Source organism: Protopterus annectens, chromosome 3.part1 (genome assembly GCF_019279795.1).
Source record: "Protopterus annectens isolate FY-2018-M chromosome 3.part1, PAN1.0, whole genome shotgun sequence".
Taxonomy (NCBI): Eukaryota; Metazoa; Chordata; order Ceratodontiformes; family Protopteridae; genus Protopterus; species Protopterus annectens.
This window is the reverse complement of record NC_056732.1, coordinates 719,067,516-719,090,975: the sequence shown is the minus strand read 5'-3', so window position 1 is coordinate 719,090,975 and position 23,460 is coordinate 719,067,516. Positions and strand designations below refer to the sequence as shown.

Sequence of the window (23,460 nt, the reverse complement as noted above, 5' to 3'; positions counted from 1 at the left end):
AACAGTTATAATTTTTTTCACTGGTGCCATTAATTTCACCTTCACTTCATATTAAAATAGACTCACTGCCCCAATGTTAAATAACATTGCTCTCTACTTGATACAAACAGCACTGGAGTGATGATGCCTCTGTAGCATTGCATTATCAAATCTGTTACTGCAGATATCCAAATTAAAACAGCGCAAATGATTTTTAGAAATTGAGGCTTCCAAAATTGAATTGCATACATTAGATAAACTGCCCACATTTTGCTTGAGTAATGTAACAAATTGACTGTTTAATGAGATAGGGAGATAAATCATGTTTATGCTGCTGCTATTTACAAATAGTTTTCCACTGCCACACACTTTAAACAAATAAGTGCCTCAAATTAAATACCGTTTTTCATACTGAAGTCCCAGGTAGTGCATGCAGGGCAAACAGAGTAGCAACATCTCAGTATTTAATACTAAATTATTAAACACCTAACTGTAAACATTCCTGTTGAATCAGTGTTGTGTAACAATTTCTTGATGATAAAACTTTTAAATACCTAAGAATACTAATAGTATAAAATTTCTAACATTTTGATATAACGCACTAACAAATTCATTTCTTAGCACAGATGCAACATTAAATCTTGAGTAAACAAGACATAAACATTATGTAGGACTCTACATTTTGCACTAGTACAGCCTTCATAGTTATACCCAGATTCCCAACTTAAGTGAGAAAATCCCCATTTGTTGCCCTTCATATGTTGAATTTTTTTCCTGATGATCTTAGATTTGAAGGCTGTCATAGCAACTGTTGTTGACTAACCAAAAATATTTAACTCTCTTTTTGACTTTATTTTTTTTAAAAACAAGTAAACAAAATGAATGGGCTAATTTGCGATTTCCAGGGTAATGCCAGGCTGAGGTACCCAAGTACGAATGTAATGTAATATGTTTCTTTCTCTTCTCTTCTCTCTTGTTCATCTGCAATATGTGTGTTGTTCTCATGACTTAGGAATATGTAATTTTTGTCATGTTTTGTATAAAAGGAGAGAGAATTTCTTTTGAAGTAGGTTAGATCCCCAGACCTGTTATCTCTTCTTGTGAGTCCAACAAGATACAAGTCTTAAAACTGTCTTTCTTGTTAGATGTAATTGTAATCTGTAATGGACATAATGGTTTGCAGATCACTAAGAGACACCAGGATGGAGCCAATGGAAGGATACAGATTTGCTTATGTGATTGGTGGTTCAGCTTTTGTTCCTGAAGAAATATTGCCATGGCAAATAGAAGACTTGGTGAAAGCATTGTATTGTTTTATTGGTGATTACTAGGATTGGAGTCCATGGGATCATTGAGAAGCCTAGTCCAAATTCCCATTTGCTTCCAAGCACTGTCTGGTTAAGTGACTTGCTTAAGGTCACACAGTAGGCAAATGAGGACTGAGAAAATCAAAACCTGTAACACAGGATCTACAGCTCACAGCCTTAATCCTGTGCACCAACTGACAGACTGTGCTATGAGGGAGTGTATGTTGTCTTGTTTTTGGTTGGTTAGTCTTTGACTATTTAGTTATTTATCTAACTTATGACTGTTAGGGGCAATGTTACTGCAGTAAACGATAACCATGGCGCTTGGGTATTGAGAGCTTAGGTTTTCCAGTACACATTCTGTGTGTTTTGAATACGTTTTAATTAATTTTTTTGTATGTCAATCTATGTATATAATATGTATTTGCACTATTTCTTATTATTTAAGTAAAGTTAATTTATTAACTTTTGTTACTGTGGGATGTCATCCATTATTAATTGGTATATTTATGCACTGTTATTTGTCTGATAAGAGGAAAAACATTACTTGTACTGTGTGGTATACAACTCCCATTAAACTGTACAGGCCTACTATCAGTGAAAGAGATTATTTGGTGTATTCATACCTGGCTTAATTTATGAGCAGCAGGTAAATAGCAGCATCTCACTATTCCAGGGTGGTAGCATTCCTGCTCTGCCAAGGAGAAAGCTTTTGGTATCCGGTTAAATCTGCCAGCCTTACACTAGGAGTTATGTCTGTGAATAATATGTTGTGTGAAAGACAGTTGTCATGGGTAAAGAGGTACTGGAAGACATTAGTTCACAGTGAGTGAAAATATCTGGATTCTTGACCATTGATTCAGCTCTGTAAGTGTCCTTTATGCAGTCTAGTCTGGGTGAGACATCCATACTCAGGACAGCAGTTCATATTCCTGCCTGTTTGAAAGGAGTCTTTATGATGGCAGACATGGGGGAGGGGGCAAAATCAGTAAGGAAAATACATGTACACCATGTTGTTCAAGAGGCAGTTACAGCCAACACTTGCCCATTGATGAATAAACCATTCACACACTGTGTGGTTTATTTAATCATTTTCTTAAAATGTGTAAAACAGGGAAAAAGTGGTGAAAGAAATATTTTATTTATTGATTTAAATGCATATAACTTTGTTTCTGACTCCAACTCTGCTTCAGAGTTGTTTATGAATGCTGTAGGTATGTGTACTGGATACTGTGACTACTGAGATGCCAGAAATGTTGCACAAAACAGAATCACTGGATGGAAAAATTCAGCATTAATATGTTCTCTCAAAGACTGACAGTGGTGCAATGTATAGTATCTGGATAAAAAGTACATTGGGTATTCAGGGGACAGAGGAGGGATCAAACTTGACATTACTGGCTTATTCAGGCCATAAACCAACCCCATAAAGGCAGAAAGATCTGTGGTTTGTTTACATTAATACAGTTTGCAGTTATTTGTTTCAGTGCCACTGCAGCAGCCTAACATGTACTACGAAGAGGGGTCTGTATTAGAAGAATGAAACGACTAAACATCGAACGGCGTAAAGGCCGAAAATGCCGGACCTCTAAGTGCTTTTTGTGAGATCACAGTCCAATGAAGATTGGAATATTGCCCTTTCCTCACTGTAGTGTGATCTTGGAGTTGGTATATATATTTAGTGGGGGTCGCAGCCCCTCACAATAGTGAGTTTCTAGGTCCAGCATTTTCGGCCTTAAGGCCGTTCAATATTTAGTCTTTTTGTTTTTCTAATATAGACCCCTATGAAGAGCTGTCTGTGTACAGCTGCACATGATTGAAGAATACACATAATATGCAGATGCAGTAGTTGTGTGTCTTGCTTTAAGCAGTCCAACCAGTCTTATGTTAATTTAGTGAACTTTGTCCTCCATGGCAGCCAGTAATCCATGTTTTCTACCTAGCTACCTAAATAGCTAGGACAGCACAGTGGTGCAGCCATTGTGTTTTTGCCTCACAGCAAGAGGTTCTCCAATTTGATTCTCGGCTTTGGTGCCTTCTGTGCAAAGTCTGCATGTCCTCCCTGCATCTATGTGGGTTTCCTCCTGGTGCTTTGGTTTTCTTCCACATTACAAAGACATGCCTGGAGCATTTCTCAACAGGCCGCCGCTGAAAATTGGCTTCATTCCAAGTCGGATGTTCACAGTAAACAAATATTAAATAAATAAATAAGTTTTTCATTATTTTTCACATTTCGACCACCTGCTGCTTGATCAGCATGCTGACAACTGTTGAGGATAAACTTGATGTCATCAACTCTTAGTACTTGTAATTGTTTTATATATCCTCCAAAACTCCCCACTGATATGCCACAACCTACACTTCACTTCTTCAAAACTTCTTGTTATTTTTAAAATTTATCTGAATTGGCTTTTTCTTGTCCGCAAAGCACTATTGAGGTGGCTACCACTCTTCTCCGTTCTTGTTGCATTTTTCTTGTTTTCAAATCTCATTTATAGTTAATGTATTCTACTTTTCAATCGTTATTTGACTGTCAGTTATTTTCATACACTATAATTTCACATGCTCATGATGAACTACCTAGTTTAACCAAAAATAAATAAATCAACTGTAATGCATGGCACATTGGAATACATGATCCAGCCTCTTGAAGTACAGTGAGACTTCATCTAAAACTGATTTGGTATGCAAAAGGCCACATTTAAAAGTATTGCAAGTAGCCATATTTCTTTACCAAGTTGGAGTCAATTCACTAATGGTTTTTAACTTGTTTAATCTTATTAACCAGTAAAAACATGATTTAGCAATTATAAACTCCACACTTGAGCACTATTGTGACCAAAACCAAAAATTCAATTATTCATTTGTTTTTATCCAGAAACCAGGTGCCATAAAAGTGCATATGCATGTAATTGAAGCAGAGTTAAAAAGTGTAAGTGATTCATTAAACAACGATAGAATTGTCTGTAACATAACCAACAGATTTAGAAACAAACTTTTGCCTGAAACAGATTTTAGATTAGACAAATCTGTGAATGTACACAATGCAGATGAGATAACCCATTTGCAATTGAGAGAGTTGCAGAGGAGATGGGTCCATGTCTCTGAATTTAAACTGAAAGAGAAAAAGAGTATTAGGTTAAAAGTCACTTAATGACAGTTGTAATATTGTGAGACAATTCAGAAACCTTTTGATAACTGAAAGGCATAACAATAAGCCAGCAAATGATTACGCAGTTAAAAATGAGAGTGAAACCCCTGGATATATAGCATTTTGCTCAGAATGTCATTTCAGGCATGTGATTTCCAAGATAACTGTACACTGATTAATAACTTAATTTCAGTTCTCCCTATGTGAAAAAAGAAACTGTGAGGAAAAAAAGAGCAATTGAAACTGTAAGTTTAGGTAAACTTCAGTCAGTGGCTAGTAATTACATTGACTAGATGCCAGCAAAGAAGCAGTTTTTTTGAATCTGAAAGAAAACCAATCAGAAAAGGTGGAGAAAGTGCTGGCTGGGAAGAATCCTGTAGCAGTTCAGCAAAAAGCAGTTCAAGTTTCAGTTTTAGTACATTGTGTGGCTTCTGTTAATTTAGAGGCTAAAATAAATCAGATGTACTCTGAGGTAGAAAACATGAATGAAACATTGAAAGAATTTGTCAACTCAAAACACAAAAGGCTGGAAAAATAGAAGAAGCTTTAGCTAGCTATTCAGATGAATTTATAAAAACTGAAAAAATGGGCTGAAATGAAGAAAAGGTTGGCTGAGTACGAAGCTTTTCAAGAAGGGCTGTTTTAAAAAATAGTGGCGTGAGAAGACAACATTCACAGAGAAAACCTGAGCTTTTCTCCAATGCCAAAGAAACTGAAAGGACCAAACTGTAGTAATTGTCTGTAATTTTGTGAAAGCATAAACAAACAACTGGACTGATATTCCACACTAGAATTTGTTGACTGAAAGGGCACATTGTGTGTTCTAAACCTGTCCATTTGAAAGCAGCCAAAGCCTAGATTAGAAAAGTTGCAGTCATACCAGCAGAAAGCCTTGATACTGACAAAACTGTGGTAGAATGATAAAGTATTAAAAAATCGTAGTGACCCACCCTTCCTCTTTGGAGCATCTCTCCTCCCTTGCAGAGGCTCATTGAGCCTTGCTTTCATTCTTTGAGTCATAGAGAGAAAGAGAGTGTTTCTTAATGCCATCTCTGTTTATTTGCATACAAGTAGCTTGCCAGCTCCTGCATGTGCCCGAGCCATTAGTCAAACTTTGTGACCCTAGTTTAAAGTAACAGTCCAACTTATTTCATGGCCAGTGTTTTATTGAATGTGTAGTATTGTTTGAATGTTAGCCTTTTACGTGTTGTCTGTAGGTCCTTCATGCATTTGCCTTGTTATAATATTTTGGCACAAAGTAAGGTGTTGGTATTTATTGCCTTTTTCTCACAGTCATAAAGGTAGATTTTGGTATATTGAAATTAACCCCAATCCTTCTTAACCATTCAGTCATCACTTAATCTGAGTATATCTAAATCAGATATAGCAGTAGTCTCTAATTTACAATCATCAGTATACTTTAACTGTGTGTAAGATGATTTTGGTAACATTCAAAAGAATAGGTTAAACAACACTGGACCAATGACTGTACCCTGCATAACACCAGTCCTTGTGTGCCTTTCAGTTGATAATGCTTCCAAAACAGCCACCTTTTTGACATCTGTCAACTAATGTTGAAAACAATCAGTAGTATAAAGACGGATACTGTATGTTATCTTGACATATCTGATTTTGTTGAGTAGTAAAGTGACATATGCTGCAGCCAAATCAAAGTATACAGCTGTGAGTGTAAGATCACGATCATTAGCCAAGCTTTACTGGATCATAAAATTCTGCAAGTTTACTCACTGTAGAGTACCCTTTTTATAAAACCCTAGTGTGTAATATCAGTTTGCTTATTATATCTGTTTTGTTCTCTTGTATCGTTTTGGCTAGCATGCATTTTCCAAAAATAGATGCAAGACTAATTGTGATGGTATAGTGGTGATGGAAAGGTTGACAGACGAGATCAGACAGGAGTCCCCGTGGACTATGATGTTTGCAGATGACATTGTGATCTGTAGTGAGAGTAGGGAACAGGTGGAGGAGACCCTGTAGAGGTGGAGATATGCTCTAGAGAGAAGAGGAATGAAGGTCAGCAGGACTAAGACAGAATATATGCGTGTGAATGAGAGGGAGGATAGAGGAATGGTGAGGATGCAGGGAGTAGAGGTGGTGAAGGTGAATGAGTTTAAGTACTTGGGATCAGCTGTTCAGAGTAATGGTGACTGTGGAAGAGAGGTGAAGAAGAGAGAGTACAGGCAGGATGGAATGGGTGGAGAAGAGTGTCAGGAGTGTTTGTGACAGACGAGTACCAGTAAGAGTGAAAGGGAAGGTCTACAAGAGGGGTAGTGAGACCAGCTATGTTATATAGGTTGGAGACAGTGGTATTGACAAAAAGGCAGGAGTCAGAGCTTGACATGGCAGAGGTGAAGATGTTAAGATTTGCACTGGGTATGACGAGGATGGACAGGATTAGGAATAAGTATATTAGAGGGTCAGCCCAGGTTGGAAGGTTTGGAGACAAAGCCAGAGAGGCAAGATTACATTGGTTTGGACATGTGCTGAGGAGGGATGCAGATTATATTGGGAAAAAGATGCTAAGGATGAAGCTGCCAGGTAACAGGAAAAGCGGAAGGCCTAAGATGAGGTTTATGGATGTGGTGAGAGAGGACATGTAGGTGGTTGGTGTGACAGAGCAAGATGCAGAGAACAGGAAGAAATAGAAACAGTTGATCTGCTATAGCGACCCCTAACAGGAGCAGACGAAAGAAGAAGAAGAAGAGTTTTGTATCAAGCAATCATCACTGCTGTTATCAAAAGGAACCACAGTGGAGATCTTTCAGCCCATAGGTACAAAATTTCTAGTTATTATATTAAATATATAGTACACATAAGTACTGTTTCATCCTTTATTAAATGGATGAATGATCCATTTGTACTGTCAGCTTGCATGCTACTAGAACTTTTAATGTTTTTCAGAATTGATCAAATTTCATGTAACTTAATATAAGGGCATAGAAAATAATTTTTATATAACGATGATCAGTTTTGTAACATCTGGCCTATCAGATGAGTCACAAGTAGATGAACAAATAGTGAATTCTTTAACCGTACGTTTTGCCTGAAATAGTCAAGAGGACTGATGTTTGAGTATCTTTGTTTTGAATTTATATACCTGGGTGTTGCATTCCAGTGTGCTTCATTTCACATAGAATGCTGCCCAAGTTGTGGTCATGAACCCCTTGAAGATAGACTGGAGCTGGTGGTTGGTTCTGGAGATTTATGTCAGTGGGGATGCTGTCTGGGGCTCTATCTGCCTTCATTACCACAAATGTATCTCTTAGGCCATTGTTGTGGGTGATGCATTGAATCAGGGTCAGTAGCTGTATTCCTGATGCCATCTTCACTTCAGTCTTCTGGAGAAGTTGCTGTGACTGCCTCTCTACCCTAGGCCAGTAATCAAGGAGCCTCAATCCTCATCACTGACACTGGTGAGAGACGGTCACTAAAAACAGGAGTGGATTTACTCAGTATTTTCAGATGCAGCTCTCCGCATCAAGCACAGTTTCACCCAAGAGCACACAGGGAACATGCTCCAGACCTGGGACTGGAGAGACTGTCTTTCCAGATCCCAAAAAAATCATGTTGGAGCACTGTGTCCCAGTTCCAAGTAGCTGACACACCCACACCTGGATATTTGATTTTCACTCACACTCATTCACTCCTGGGAAAGGCTGGTACAGATTCACTAACTGTACCCCTTCTGCCCAGACTATAAGGTAACCACACTGCCAACACTCAACTACTCTAAGGCTCTTACAAGGTTATCCAATTATAGTGAGTAAAATCAATATTAATGTAAATGGTAGAGTATAATCAAAGCAGCAAGGCTTTTCGGAGGGGCCATGGCATCACTAAAATAAGAAGTACTCTCAGGATGTTAAAAGTATTCTCTAAAAGACCAGCCACAATGAAAGGTATAAAATATTTAATAATAAATAATAAAATAGAAAACATGAGAATACTAAATATCTAAGTACAGTAAACACCAGAATTTCAGTCACAGGAGAAATAAAAATAAGTAACAAAATAACTAGCACAACCTCCAAATGTTCTCATCTTGTGAGTGATCCCTTGAATCAATGTCTGTAGCTTAGTGATAGCAATCAGAACCAAAGACTCTTCTCCTAGGACTTCCCCCTTTTGTCCTGCAGGGTTTATTGGTGGAGGCTGAGGAAGGGTGTACCAGGCTTCCCTGTCCCAGAATACATGGTTTGAGGCCTGGATTTAATACAGTTTCTTGAAGACTAACAGTGGTGAGATATGTTCATTCAAGTTTGAATGGCTTAATGTATGTGCAGGACTGCAGCGTAACCAACATGCTACCTTATCAGGTGCATCCTTAGGTGCTTGCCACCCCACTGAGCAACACTGGATGCCCACACATTGTTTTCTTAATCCCACATATATTATTTTAGATTATTATTTTAATATTTCATTGCATAAACTTGTGTACTATGGAACTAGGTAAGACAGATGTCCCCCCTCCCCTTCGATTATTAGTAGGAGTCAGATTATTTAGAAACCATTAGCTCATAGACTAGTAAGCATATCAAGTCGTCGTCCTTTCACGTTTGCAAAGTATGTCACCAGTGTTTTCATATACAGCCCTTTTTGATTTGAGTAGTGAGCACTGTTAATTGATTGAAAAGGGTGGCAAGAATTTTGAAGTTTGTTTAAAGATATATAACGCTAGGCATCTTACTGTCCCTATGATCACTTGCCTAGTATGTTCCTTTATTCCTGCACAGGATGGCTTTCTGGAGGTTGTCTTCCTTCAAGGAGGAGCTCAGGCAGTGTGTCTTGTATGCTGTATTTTATAGTGAGGTTTTGTTCAGCCTACCTTCACAAGACATGGTAAATGACCTCTTGAAAAGGAAGGAGGATTCACCACTGACAAGTACCTTTGATTCCTTCAGCTCCCATTCATCTTTTCTTCCAGCAGAAGCCCAACCCAAGAAACAGCAGCCCCCTTGGAAGAGTGAGAAGAGTCCTTAATTGTCAGTTTATCTTGTCTCCCTTTGCTGTTCCAGTTGTGACATCCAGGAAGATGACTTTAAACAGTTCCAATCCTATCATGCAGGTTTTCCATTGCAAGGTCCATTTACCAGAGTTTGTCTTAGCTTGAAGAACAATCACAATGGTTGTGACTACTTGATGTTCTCATAGTAGGATTTGTCTTAGAATTTTAGATCCCTCCTCGAAAATGTTCCGTTCAGAGACTAGGCCATTTCCACAAAACTCTTCGGACTGGGCCAGACGGTGATCCTTAGAGAGGTTATCAAGCAGCCTCACTTTTGTGACCAGGCCTGTGATTCTATTTCCAGCTCTTTCTGGTTCTGAAAGGGATGGAAAGCTTCTGGTTTCATCCTAAACTGTAGCAGTTTCAGTGACCATATCTCAAAATGTCAGATTAAGAGGATGCAAGAAAGGTAACTATGTTGTACTAATTTGAAAATTACCGTCAAGCTGGTGTTGTAAATTTATCTTCTAAGACTGAGTCACACCTGAAAAGGGTCTTTAGGGCAAGCATGCTCAACCTGGCCAACAAATGTATAAATAATTCAAGTAACTCTCCGGTGAGTTATGTCCCTTGTTGTCATAGGGCACCAGAATGGTGTCGCTGGACATGATGGATGACTTTTGCCACAACAGAGTTTTGAACCCTCTCAAGAGGTCCCTTCATTTTATTGTGGGAGAACACTTCCAGTACAGAACTCTATCATTTGGTCTTTTCTTTGCTCCTAGAGTGCTTACCAAAGTGACTACATGGACAATAATGTTGACATCACTAGACAGGATGCTTCCCTGCAGGAGGACCATAATTTGAGAGAAGTCCTCTCTAATCCTTTTCAAAGGATTGTCTTCAGTGATGCATATCTGGATACTTTACAGACTTTGATATTCCTCCTAGCATTAAGAAACCAACGGATCAGAACTTAGAGCCCAAAATCTCAGATCTCTTGACTCCCACTGAACATTTATTTGCTAATGAAAAAAACAAGCTAATTAATATCTTTACTAATGTAAGAAACTTGGCATTTCACATGGCTATCATCATTTTACCTTATTTTTCCTTTCTACTTGTTTACAAAAAATCCATGTTTATAGCTTAAGCCAAGGGCATAAGTCTAGACATTCACACTTGTAAAATAAGAGAAAATATTTAATTCTACATAAATATTATCAGCGCACATTTAACCTCACTCCCACCTCAGCAGCCCAAGATCACATCATAGTAGCATTCAACTTGCTTTTATCCAGCCTGTCTTCCCTTGTTATATTGTAAAAAAACTATATTTCTTGCAACTAAAAAAGCACTTGTTTAATATCTTTAACTCATAAAAAAGTCACTGAAGAGTCTTGTCCCCACATTTAAAATGCCCGTGGCTACACACTACACAAACCTACTTTACTATATATAACATGCAGTTTATATCATTAAATATTTTATGTAAATATGAAGAACAAAAATTGTTTTACTTACAATTACTTAGCCCCTTTTAATGTCCTTCCAAACATTAATGACATAACGTGGGGTATTTGCTTTGTAGTCCATCCACAAGTTTAAGAAGTCAACAAAAGTCCAGTCTTTCTCAGCTACTTTTTCTTACAAAGCTGTATTTCACAAATTTGATTGATGCTTTATATTCTCCCAAGTATTCAGTAATGTCAACTTTGCTAAGCTTCTTCCTGTTCATCTCTCTCTCCCAACACCAGACTCTGGCTCATGTCCAATGTACTGATTCTTAGAGTCAATTCCTGTGCTTTTTTCTTTCTCTCAAGCACTTTCCTTTAGAACACTGGAAAAGATTTCACAGCAAAGTCTCTCTATGAGCTTTATTGTCAGAAGAATGAGGAGAAGAGTCTCTCTCTTTGCTGACTCACTTTTTATTGAATAAATGTTATTTCCTCCTTAGCCTATATTGCATCAAAAAATCTCGTTGATCCTCCAGGAAAAAGTATCTGAAGGTAGCTGACTGCAGCACCTTGAATCTTACTGCAGCCTCTTGACATTCCCTCATTGCTGGAATAAATGTGCTTCTCTTCTGACTGGTGTACAGTGAATAATCGTTTTCCACAAACACTGCTGTCTCCAGTTTTTCCCTTCTGCCACAGTTTTATCAGGATCAGCTCTTTCTACTGTTATGATTGCTTCTGTACTAGTACAGGTCTTGGCTGCTTTGTTATGGCTAGGGTTGACACATACACTCAGTGTGCCCTTAAACCCTTTCCATTAACAAATCTTGCTTTAGAATACCAGTCCAGTTGCTTATTTATGCACTCATAAATTTAATATAGCCTGTTCCTTCCAGTTTCCCCTGGTACAACCGAACATTTCGGGCTTTCTCTGCACGAGCTGTCTTCTAAATCTGCCATTTTTTAAAGTATCTCTTCTTGAAAATTCTCATACTCTGCCAGCCTTTTATTCATTTCATCCTTTTACTTTTGCAGTTATATCAGTTCAGCTGGATGTCTAGTTAAAGCTTTTCTAAATTTTTTTCTAGCCTTTTGTTGTTTGAATTGATATACTTCTGTTTCATTTATTTTAATCACCTCTGCATACATTTGTTTTTTCCCCCTAAATTACTAGAAGCTATCTCTTGTACCACAGCTGAAGCTTGAACTGCTTTTTGCTGAACAGCTGCAAGGTTCTTCCCAGCCAGTGTTTTCTCTTTACCTTTTCTAGTTGATTTTCTTTCAGGTTTTCTAAATTTCTTCTTTGCTGTTATCCAGGCATTGTCCTTACTAGGAAGTAACTGAATTTTACTCAAGCTAACTATATCACCGGCTCTTATTTCTCAGTTTCTTTTTTAACACTGAGAGAGTTGTAATTAGGCTGTTGATCATTTTGCGTCCATCTTGGACAGCTTGTTTACTTTGTTTGTTGGCTAGAATAGTCTGAGCAGAGTCCGTTTTAGCGGCGGCATAGGGAGAAAAGCTGCAAAAGTTTAACAGGTACAAATTATGCAATAAAGCATTGACAATAGATAAACACATGCCAGGATAAACAAAAATAGTAGGCTGGTGGGAAGAAATATAAGGAGTGAAAGGAAGAAAAATAAGTGAAGAAATCAGATTAGAGGAAATGAGAAAAATAAAAAAGTGTAGGATAGTGGGAAATGAGAGTAATTATGAGAGTAAAAAGTGATAATGAGCAAGAGTGTAAGATGGTGTGAGGAGATGTTGCTGATACATGTATAAAGGACAGGATAATGTAGAGGGCACTTTTATGGCCCAACACCGGCTGGTCAGGCACTTTATTAATGGAATTGTACAGCTCCATCTTCTTTTTGCAGAACTTCTTCCTTCCTTGGGATTTAGACCATGACTGCAGACACACCAGTCCTCTATAAACCAACTGGTTTTGGTGACTTTGAAATTAGTCTGTTTGAAAAGTACTATTTTTTCTGGTGGCCATCACCACTATTCAGATGCTGCAAGCTGTCGTGTGTAAGGAACCATATTTAAGCTTTCACAAGGATGCCGTCTGTCTTTGGACTGACTGATTTTCATTTCCAAAAGTGGCTTCTGAACTGTCCGTAATCCATTACACTCATCGTGCTCTTTTCTTTTCAGATGTATAAACTAACAGCTGTGCACCTTTACCTTAGGTTCTTCACAAAGTGAGTGCATGAGTTTTAGAAGGCAGAACAAGTGCTCATTTCTTGTACTACAGGGATGGAGGAAGACGCTAGCTACTGCAAAGTAAACATTCCCAAGTTAATTACTGACTGCATTCCGTGTGCCTCTCACAGTTGGAAAACTGCCCATTGAGCAGTGCTGCTGCTGTAGGCAACCCCTCAAGTGGCCTGGCTACTTTTACTCCTGTCTTCAAAAAATTTCCATTGCCACTGTCACTTGGCCAATGGTTCATAACTTCACCCAACATTATTGCTTGGTTTATATGTCTGCGATATGGATTTGACTTTCTGAAGCTTCATCTTTTGGATATCCTTTGGCTTCTGCATCCCTAGGGTACTAGCAGACTACCCATCAAGGAAGACTCCTAATGTCATGTACAACAGATGTGTACTCACCGTATCAATTGGTCTGTGAGGGACTGCCCCTCAATTAAGATTTATTTCCCTTTTGCCATTGTCCTGAGTCTGAGTAGACCCCACATCTAGTGCTGGATTTCTCAAGAAGTAGGGCGGTGTATAGTTACATATCCTTGCATATATTTTTTGTTGTAGCCTTAACTTATTTTTATTAACTTTATTTATCCCTTGTTGACTGGGTTAGTCCTACTAAGCTAGTCACATTTGTTTCCGTGGGAAACCCAAGGTGATTTTAGTTTTAGGGTTCATTTGGACAGAACATCAGTGACCTGGCAATGGGATCTCTTACATCTATCTGTTCTTGCTGATGTTTGACTTCAGGTAAGAGCTACCACCAACTCAAGTAGATGGGACCTCTGTTTTTAATGTCTCATTTAAAGTTACAGATTGTACTTACCTATTGGCAGTGCCCTGCTGGGTGCAGGGGTTAGGCACATTCTTCGATACATGCTGGCATTGCATATGTAGTTAGGAGATGCTTGTACGCCTGAGTGTGGGAGCTGAAGAGGAAAAAAAAAAAGATGAGCTGGGGATTTAAGGGCAGATGATTCTAACTCTGTACACAATGAGATAGGACTTCTTTACACATCACTGATACTGTGAGTGTATGTGTTTTACATGAAATATAAATGTGGCTTCAGGCAAAAAGTTGCCGTTTGTTGCCAACTCTTTTCCATATGCAGTCAGTTTTCTAGGGGCTGAGACAAAGTGTCGTTGGTTGGGTATCATTTTTGAGACATGACTTTGAATACTACTAGCCTGTTTTTTTGCTGTGTGATACTAAGTAAGTAAGTTATTTTCTTTGGGCTCCTGATGCACCCCATAAGAAGTGGAACCCTTGAAGTTCTGTCTCTTTCAGGTTACAGAATTAGTATTTGTAAATGTGAGAGAACTGATGGAATAATGAAAAGCATTCCGCTTTAAGGTTTTGGCTGTTTTTTTGAGTCCTGAACAGTAGTTTATTTACAGTGTTCTAATTCTTATGGATATCTTTAGTAGTGTAGCATATGATTTGCTACACTCAAATATTAATGTGTTATTTTGATGCCATTTGCCTCGGGCAGCTGAAAATGGGGAATTTCTGAACAAATTAATTGTAGCTGCTGTTATTTTCCATTGCTAGTTAGCATTCACTGCAGCATACAATGCCATGTCTGTCTTGTTGAATTTTAGTAATGTTTAATTTTATAAACACGAACCCTGTTCCTGACCTGCAACTGAAATTTGTACACAAGTACATTTTTTTCATTATATGATTAGATTTTCTTTGTGTGTGTGAGCATACACAATGTCAGTTATCCCTATGCTTTAGAAAAACTTTCCTTCCAAATAATTCAGATAATTGAATATCACAGCAGTTAAGTACAGCAGTCACCAAAATCATGTTTTTCGATGTAGCATGTTTCTTGCAGTTAAGTACTGACTTCAGAATTAGCTTACACCATTGATTCGAAAAGATCAGTTAAAATCACTTTCTCAGAATATAAATTGATTATTTTAAGATTATAATAACACTGTTGCATGTCTGCAGTAGGCTTGTAATTTTCTCCAGGGATCTGTTATTCTACTGCCTTCATTAAGTGAAACTGAAAAATGAGGACACATCTTTTATAACACTGCTATATAGCAAATCTGTGTGGTACTTAGAGGGCCATTTATCACTACAGATAGGCATAACCTAAGCATTTATTATGTCTTTCTGACGTAAAACTAATTATAAAATGAGAGTGCATAAAGAGATATGGTCGTACGTATATGAGAAGTTTTACAACTTGCTTTGGAGGTGTTTACAGTTTTCTTAAGCACTTGTTCATTTTTTATTTCATATACTATTGGTCTATAGCAGAACAAATTGCAGAATTTCACTTTAGCCCACTACCACAATATTTGAAGGGAGAGCTTGTTTAGATGGCCCCTACTTTCGTCATTATTTTAATTGGATGTTGTTGCAAGACCCTGTAGAGTAGATATGCCAGCAGATTATCACTAAGTATGTATGTGAATGTCCATCACATTACAGTTTGTCTCAAGAAATGTATCCTGTTTCACTAGAATAGCTCCTGTGGCAACTGCTTGGCAACTTGGTTCTTTAATAGGCTGTACCCTCTGCAAGTATTATAAATTATAAAGTTATGTACTCACAAGTGGCAGTTGAGTGGATGTTGTACAGTACAAACAGTGCAGTATGTTATATACTGAATAAATAGTTTTTCTGAGACTTTAGGTAGAGCTGATGGGGTGGTACATATTTGTGTAAATAAGAGTTCACAATGTAAATTAGCATGCCTGTGGCATGAAGAAGGCAGATGATGGGATGATTTGTAAATGAATGTTAGAAAATAGATCCCTTATTCTTTCTTCTATTGGAGACTGGGTGTAGAAGTACGCTTGGGTCACTCCAGAGCTAATTTAGGAGTGACTTTTAAGAGAATGTGAAGAGGTCTGGTTCAAGGACTACAGTTTTGAATCTACATTTGTACTAGAAGTTAACTGCTTTGCAAGTTTATATGTTATGACTGCATGTAGCATTTGATCTGATATTGCAAGTTTTGACACCTCAAAAATTAAACAAACGCGCGTGCGCACACACACACACACACACACACACACACACACACACACACACACACACACACCAAAACTCACTGCTACACCTTTAGAGTAATGTTTTATTTATCAAAATGGTTGTATAGATGAGTGCCTTCATTTTCCTCCTCCAGTTTCCACCCTGCTTATTTTACCTCCTGTTGTACTTAACCAGAAGGAAATCACACACTTTTATGAAAAAAAATCTTAAAGCCTGTGTCATATCTAGAAGAACTCCTACTCCTTCAGTTCATTTCCACTTCTGGGACTGTAATAGGAACTTTTTTTGTGTGTTTTCTCCTTATTAGTCACCATGGTTGCTGTAGTCTTTTCATCTAGGCAGGAGTTTCTGCTTCTCTGGTTTTCAGAGTAGGTGGCCAGTTCCCCCTTGTTGTCATTGGCCTTGTTTACCTGATCAGTAAAGATATATAATTCACTGATTAGACTAAAGCCTGTTTTTGTGGTTGACAGTTATACTGTGGTCTTGCTTCTGGCAATATAAGGTCCTTCCATTATGGCCTGTGGGTGATCTGGTTGATCCACTGAGGAACTCTGTGTTCACCTGTGGTTGCCATTTTTCTGCTACTTCCTGTATCATCCTTGGAGTTGCTTTCTAGATAGCACTCTGAGTATTGAATGGCCTCTGCTGCTCTAGACCACTCAGAATGTATTTTACATTAGGATTGTATGAATGGTGGCTTGCACAATCTCAAAACCTGATGACTGTGCTTGTTCATACTCATTTGTGCCATCAGGTGTTAAAAAAAAAAGGTCAAAACAAAATTTTTTAGACAGGTGCGTAGTGTGAGTTGTACAGAATGTTTTAATTAGCAAATGTGATTGATTCCTTGTAAACCCACACTTGTGAATTAATTGATATTTCCTTGCAGGATTGCTGAACAGCTACTACAAAAAGACCTTGTCTAAGGAATCCATCAAGGGTTGTCAAGGTGTTTGTGCTGTGTGAGTAGTGACTCTTTGAATTCCATTTGATCAGAATGAGAAAAAGTAGATTTTTATCAAGAAGTATGATTACAAGTAGGGTTATATAAAATAGGCATTTACTGGTGAAAATTTTCAAACGTACCAAGATATTGGGAGCAAATAACTAGAAAGGGAAAGCTAATAGAGTGGGATGAGGCCAAGCTGATATTTGGACTGCAGTGTATGCTGTGGTGCAGCAGGTAATGGTTCTCATTCCTGTCAGACATAAGCTGCAGGCAGCTTGGGAGGGACCCTTTAAGGTGGTAAGGAAGGGCAGTGAAGTTAACTACATGGTAGAACTGCTAGGCAGGAGCACAAATTGTACCATGTTAACATGATGAAGCCTTACAATGATAAGGAGGCCCGTGTGCTGAGTATTTGCAGTGGATGGCAGGAGGAGTCTGAGGGGGATCTGTTGACTGATCTCCTCAGTGAGGCCCGGACTGACACATTAGTGGAAGGGGTAGTAATGTCCCAGTGGCTATCCCCTACCCAGGTCCGAGAAATCCGAACAGTGTTACAGGAGTTTGGGGACATGTTCACTGGGAAATCAGGGTACACTCACCTGGTACAGCAGCATGTGGATACAGAGCCCCAAAGACTTAAAAAGCAGCCCCCTTATAGGGGGCTTGAGTGAGTCAGACAGACTGAGGGAGCAGATACAGGATATGTAATGGAAGTAATCCAGGAGTCCAACAGTCCCTGCACCTCCCCAGTGGTGCAGTACAAAAGAAGGATAACAGTACCCAGTTCTGTGTGGACTACAGAAAACTAAATAGTCACACATCATCAGATGCTTACCCCATGCCTAGGACAGATGAAACTCTAGAGCAGTTGCATGGGGCTAAGTCTCTGACCACTATTGCTTTTGCCAAAGACTACTGGCAGGTGCCCTTGACGCCCAACACTAGGGAAAGGTCAGCCTTTGTGATTCCTTTCTGCTCATTTGAGTTCACAAAAATGCCATTTGGGATGAAAACTACCCCAGCGACTTTCCAGAGAGTGGTAGATGGTATCCTAGCTGGAGCAGGAGATTATGTCCTTGCTTACTTGGATGAACATGCCATCTACAGCCATTCCTGGCAGAGTACATTCAGCATGTCAGGGAGGTGCTAGGCAGACTGCAGAGGACAGGGTTGACCATTAAGCCCAGTAAGTCAGGTGGGTGTGGCAGAGGTTTCCCACCTGGGACATAGAGTAGGGAGGGGTAAGATCAGGCCTGAACCTGCCAAAGTGGAAGCCATTCAGGCATGGCCTGCTTCTGTTACCAAAAAGCAGGTGAGTGTATTCTTAGGGACAGCGGGGGTACTGTAGAAAGTTTATCCGTAATTATAGTACCATAGCTGCTCCCTTCACAGACCCGACAAGGAAAAACATGCCAGATAAGGTAGTGTGGGCCCCAGCATCTGAGCAGACATTCCAGAAGCTTAAAGGAGCTTTGGGGGAGGACCCCCTGTGTTAGCCAGTCCAGATTACAGCAAAGGATTTGTTGTGCAGGTGGATGTTTCAAACCATGGGGTGGGGGCTGTACTTAGCCAGGTTTCCTCAGTTGGAGAAGAACACACAGTGGTATATTTCAGTTGTAGACTGCAACCCAGGGAGGAATGCCATGCAGCTGTAGAAAAGGAATGTCTAGCCATAGTATGTGCACTGGAGAATCTTCAGCCTTATCTATATGAAAGGAAATTCACTATAGTTACAGACCACAATCCCTTAACATGGCTACATAGAACCAGCCAGCAAAATGCAAAGTTATTAAGGTGGGGTTTAGGACTGTAGACATATGACATGACAGAACAACACTGTAGTTGGGTCAGCAAACAAAACGCATATGGACTGTCAAGACAGGGAATGGGGTAACATATTCCCAGATAGACTTATGTCTCCCAAGCCACATTTCTCAAGGGTCATTTGAAAACTAGAGTCTTCGAGGGGGTGAGAAATGTGATGATAAGTGTCAGCATAGCCAGCTGGAGTTTTGTAAAGAATGATTTGTCCTTTGAACATCAAACTGATTTATACAAGATGCTTGTGTTACAAATTTATTAGAACTGTATGTCATTGGTATATCAAACTGATTCTGTGCAGATGCTTGTGCTGAAAATGTATTTGTGAGCTTTGCTTCTGTTGAAATGTATTATGAAATGGACAACTGTTATTGTAGTTGAATTAAATGTATACGCTTTAATAGAGGATACTGGCACAGCAGAGGTTAACTTTAAGAAAAATAAGGGAAATGTAAAGCTGTTAAACCATCAAAAAATCACCCCACAGTACTGAATAGGACCAGAGACACTGGGTCTGGGGAAGAACCTTTCTCCATTAACTAAGTGAAAAGACGGGAGGCCCCAGGCATGGCCATAAACATTTGTACTGTGGCTAACTGTGCTAACTTCCTTTCTCAGCTTCAAGGGGAATACTGTGAAAACCTAGAGTCAGGTGAGCAGATGAGGTCATTCTGCAAGCCGTGTTGGAAATTATATTTTAGATATTACAAAGAGAAATTTCAGAGTATTGAGTATTCTGTTTGGAAGCCTGACTAGAAAGACTGCTTACCCACAGCATCTTGCCTTGCGGTAGTAAGTAACTTAACTAGGGAACAGTAACTCTCTTATATTCAGTCAGTAATATAGTGAAGCTTAGTTTAGATATTGTTTTTGTTTATTTGTCTGAGTTTGTCCATCAGTGTTCTTTTCAATATTTCCTGTGATCTCAACTCTGTGGTTTACTGTGAATATATATTCAGTATTTTCATGTACTTTTATTATCTATTATTAAGTGTATGCAAAACTTTTATTGTGACTGTTCCTTATAGAAAGTATGTAACCTTTGAGAGTATTTATAGTTATTTGCTGACATTGTGTGGGCCACTCAGAAGGCCTAGCCGTCTTGGTGAACTACTACCATTTGTATTAGTATTAATATTACACAGTATAATTGGATACCCTTTTAAGAGCCTTATAGTGGCTGACTGGTGGCAGTGAAAACTACCTTATAGTCTGGGCATAGTTGGTAGAGCAGGTAATCTGTGCCTGCCTTTCCCAGGTGTGTGTATGTGTGTGTGTGTGTGTGTGTGTGTGTGTGTGTGTGTGTGTGTGAAAATTAAATCTTAGTGTGTGTGTGTGTGTATGTGTCAGCTACTAGGGTCAGGGACACGAAGCACTGAGTTTACAGAGAGGGTGCTGGAGGACTTGGTTTGGACACTCGACTGAAGATGTAACCCTACAGCTCTACCAGTGGGAGTGCCAATGGGGACCTGGAAGCAGACAGATAGAGACATCCAGTCCTCGGGCTGTGTGTTTCCTGTGTGCTCGTAAGGGAAACTATACTTGATGCAGAGTGGTCTGCATTTGGAAATGCTGAGTGTCAGTGGTGAGGATTCAGGCTCCTTCAGCATGGGGCCGACTCATATTGGTGGCCATCACATATTGGTAGCAGTGATGGGCATCACAGCATGTGTTACAGATAAGATACGTCTGCAAAAGTACTTGACTACATTGTCCATTTGGGGAAACTGTAGATTCATTTAAGGACCTGGGTGTATGAGTAGATCCCAGCTTGAGTTTTTCTAATCATATCAACCAATATGAGTAAACTGGAAAAGTACAGTGGAAATATACCAAGGGGCATCCATGATGTGAAAAAAATTGTTATTATGAAAAGAAAAAATATCTGAACTTGTACAGCGTCTCTTAGATATATCTAAGAGGAGATCTTATTTAGAGAATCATCAGACAACCTATGAAGGAGATGCTATAGAAATGAAAAGTGTACTAATCGGTTCTCTGACAGAGTAGCTGATGCATGGAACAGACTACCACATTACATTAAAGCAAGTACTAGTTTAGATATTGTTAAGAACATCTCGAACACTTATTATAGGAACAAGTGTTTTACTATATTGTCAGGCTAGAAGGGCATTCATGCCTATGCTTGAAATATTTGTATGTATGTATGAAGGAGAGGACTTGCCAAGCAGAGATCTATGCCATCTAGGAGGTGGCAAGCAGATCAGCACCCTAGACTTGGTAAGGGTCCAAGAAACCTATTTTTCCCCAGGGATCAACTGTGACTATGCACAGCTGCACATCCCTTCCTCCCCTTGGCAGGAAGACTTTCCACTTTTCTACAGCAGTGGAAACTAATCACCAGAGACCATTGGGTCTTATACATCATGGAAAAGGAATATTCTGTTTTGTTCGGGGAAAGACCACCCTTCCTCGAGATACCAAAGCACCTAAAGAAACAGGTTCATTCAACCAGTCCCTGCACAGGATTCTAGTCAAGAATGCTTTAAGGAAGAAAGGCACCTGAAGACCAGTCTTAGAACTCTCCAAGTTAAACAACTTCTTATATGTCCCCAAATTCAAAATGCTAACCCTGCAGAAACTGCTGCCCATGATTTTTTAAGGGGCTTAAATAGTCCCGTTAGACTTAAATGACACATACTTGCATGTCCCTGTCTCAAAGGACACATGAGGTACCTACAGTTGACAGCAGCAGAGTTACATTACCGATTTTGTGCATTACCATTTGGCTTATGTACTGATGCTCCCTGAGTTTTCACCAAATGTCTGGCTCCAGTTATACCCAATTCCAGAAACTTACAGGTACACATCTTCCCTTATTTAGACAACTGCCTCATATAGGGAAAGTCTACCATAAAACTCCAGATGGCCTTAAAAATAACCATGGAGTACTTCCAAAAAGTAGGTTTCACACTGAACCTCCACAAGTATTCTTTTTATGGCTGTACTTAGACTTGGTGCAAGAAAAAGCCTTGCTGCACTAAGACAAGGTGGTTCACTCACCGAGTTTTTCTTCAACGTCCTACCAAACAGGCAGTCTCTGTAAGGGAAGTACGTAAGGGTCTTGGGATACATGGCATCTTGCATTCTAATGTTTCCCGGTGACAAAGCTCCACATGAGAAAACTCCATTGGCTCCTAAGAAATGTTTGGGAACAACATTCCCAACCCATGGAATCCCTAGTGCCTCTTCTTCCTTGCTTTAAAGAAGGAACTGCTGTGGTAGCAAGATACCATCCTGCAAAACCCAGAGGCAAACTTCCCCCTGCCAGAAACGGACAAAACCATCCCAACAGACAGTTTGAACATGGCCTGAGGAGCTCACTTAGACTCTTTAAAGGCACAGGGGATATGGAACCCAGAACAAAGAAAGCTGAACGTAAACCTAAAAAAGATGTTGGCAATCTTTCTAGACATAAAAGCTTTCCAAGAAAACTGAATCCAGGAACACTACAAATTTGAACAGACAACACAACAGTTATGTGTTACATAAATAACAGGGAACCCACTCCTACTCCCTGTTCAATCTTGCAATGAATATTTGGCTGTTGGCACAGGAATTGCAATTGACTCTCATGGCATCTTATATCCTGGGCCAGAACAACACCATAGTAAACTCCCTTAGCAGTAGTCTTCTGGACGCCAGTGAATGGATGTTTAAATAGTTTTTTTTCGTAGACATCGTCCATCAGTGAGATCACCTTGCTGTAGACCTCTTTACTTCTCACCAGAACAGATAACTACAAATGTTCTGCTCCAGAACCCAACAAACTGGGACATGGTGAGTGGATGCCTTTTCTTTCAAATGGACAGACCTTTTCCTTTATACCTTTTCACCACTACCCTTGATTCCTATGGTGCTGATAAAAGTGAGATCAAACAGGCCAAGCATGATCCTTATAGTCCCTTTCTGGCCAAGGCAACATTGATTCTGCCACCTACTGACTCCCAGCAAAGGAGATATTTGTTCCTTCCCCAATTGATAGACTTTCTAACTCAAAGGGGTCTGTCATCCACCCTCAAACTGACAGCTTGGAGGATTGGCTTTTGACCCCAAACAATGCAGAATACTCTTCAGAAGTACTTTCGTACTGAGAGAGACAAGGGAACCTAATACCAGGAAGTCATACTTATCCATTTGGAAAAAAGTTTTCCTTTTAGTTCAGAAACAGGCACACTAGTCCTGCAAATGTGGACATTATGCTGCTGGAATATCTTTCAGGATTGTTTCATCACAGTCTTTCTTATTCCAGCATTAAAATACATACATCAGCTATGTCACCCTGTCTTATCTCCAACCCTCCTGTGTATTCTCACCCACACCTGAAACAATTTCTAAAGGGGGTGATATATCTAAGACCCTGCAGGAGAAACCGTGCACCTATGTGGGATCTAAATTATGCTCTGGAAAAGCCCACATTGCCATCCTTTGAACCAGCAGCTTTGGCTCCTCTAAAGATGCTTACTTGGAAGATTGCCTTGCTGATGGCCATAAATGCAGACAAGTGGGTCTCAGAACAACAAGCCTTGATGTGCAAGGAACACTTCACTGTCTTTGACAGGGACAGAGTAACCCTAAGA

At 39.4% G+C, this 23,460-nt stretch overlaps 1 protein-coding gene across 5 annotated transcripts in view; it reads left to right on the top strand.

The window, feature by feature from the left end:
* The window catches only part of CARMIL1 (capping protein regulator and myosin 1 linker 1), a 4,434,936-nt gene that overhangs the window by 3,124,883 nt on the left and 1,286,593 nt on the right, over positions 1 to 23,460 (top strand). The gene's annotated exons all lie outside the window — the stretch shown is intronic.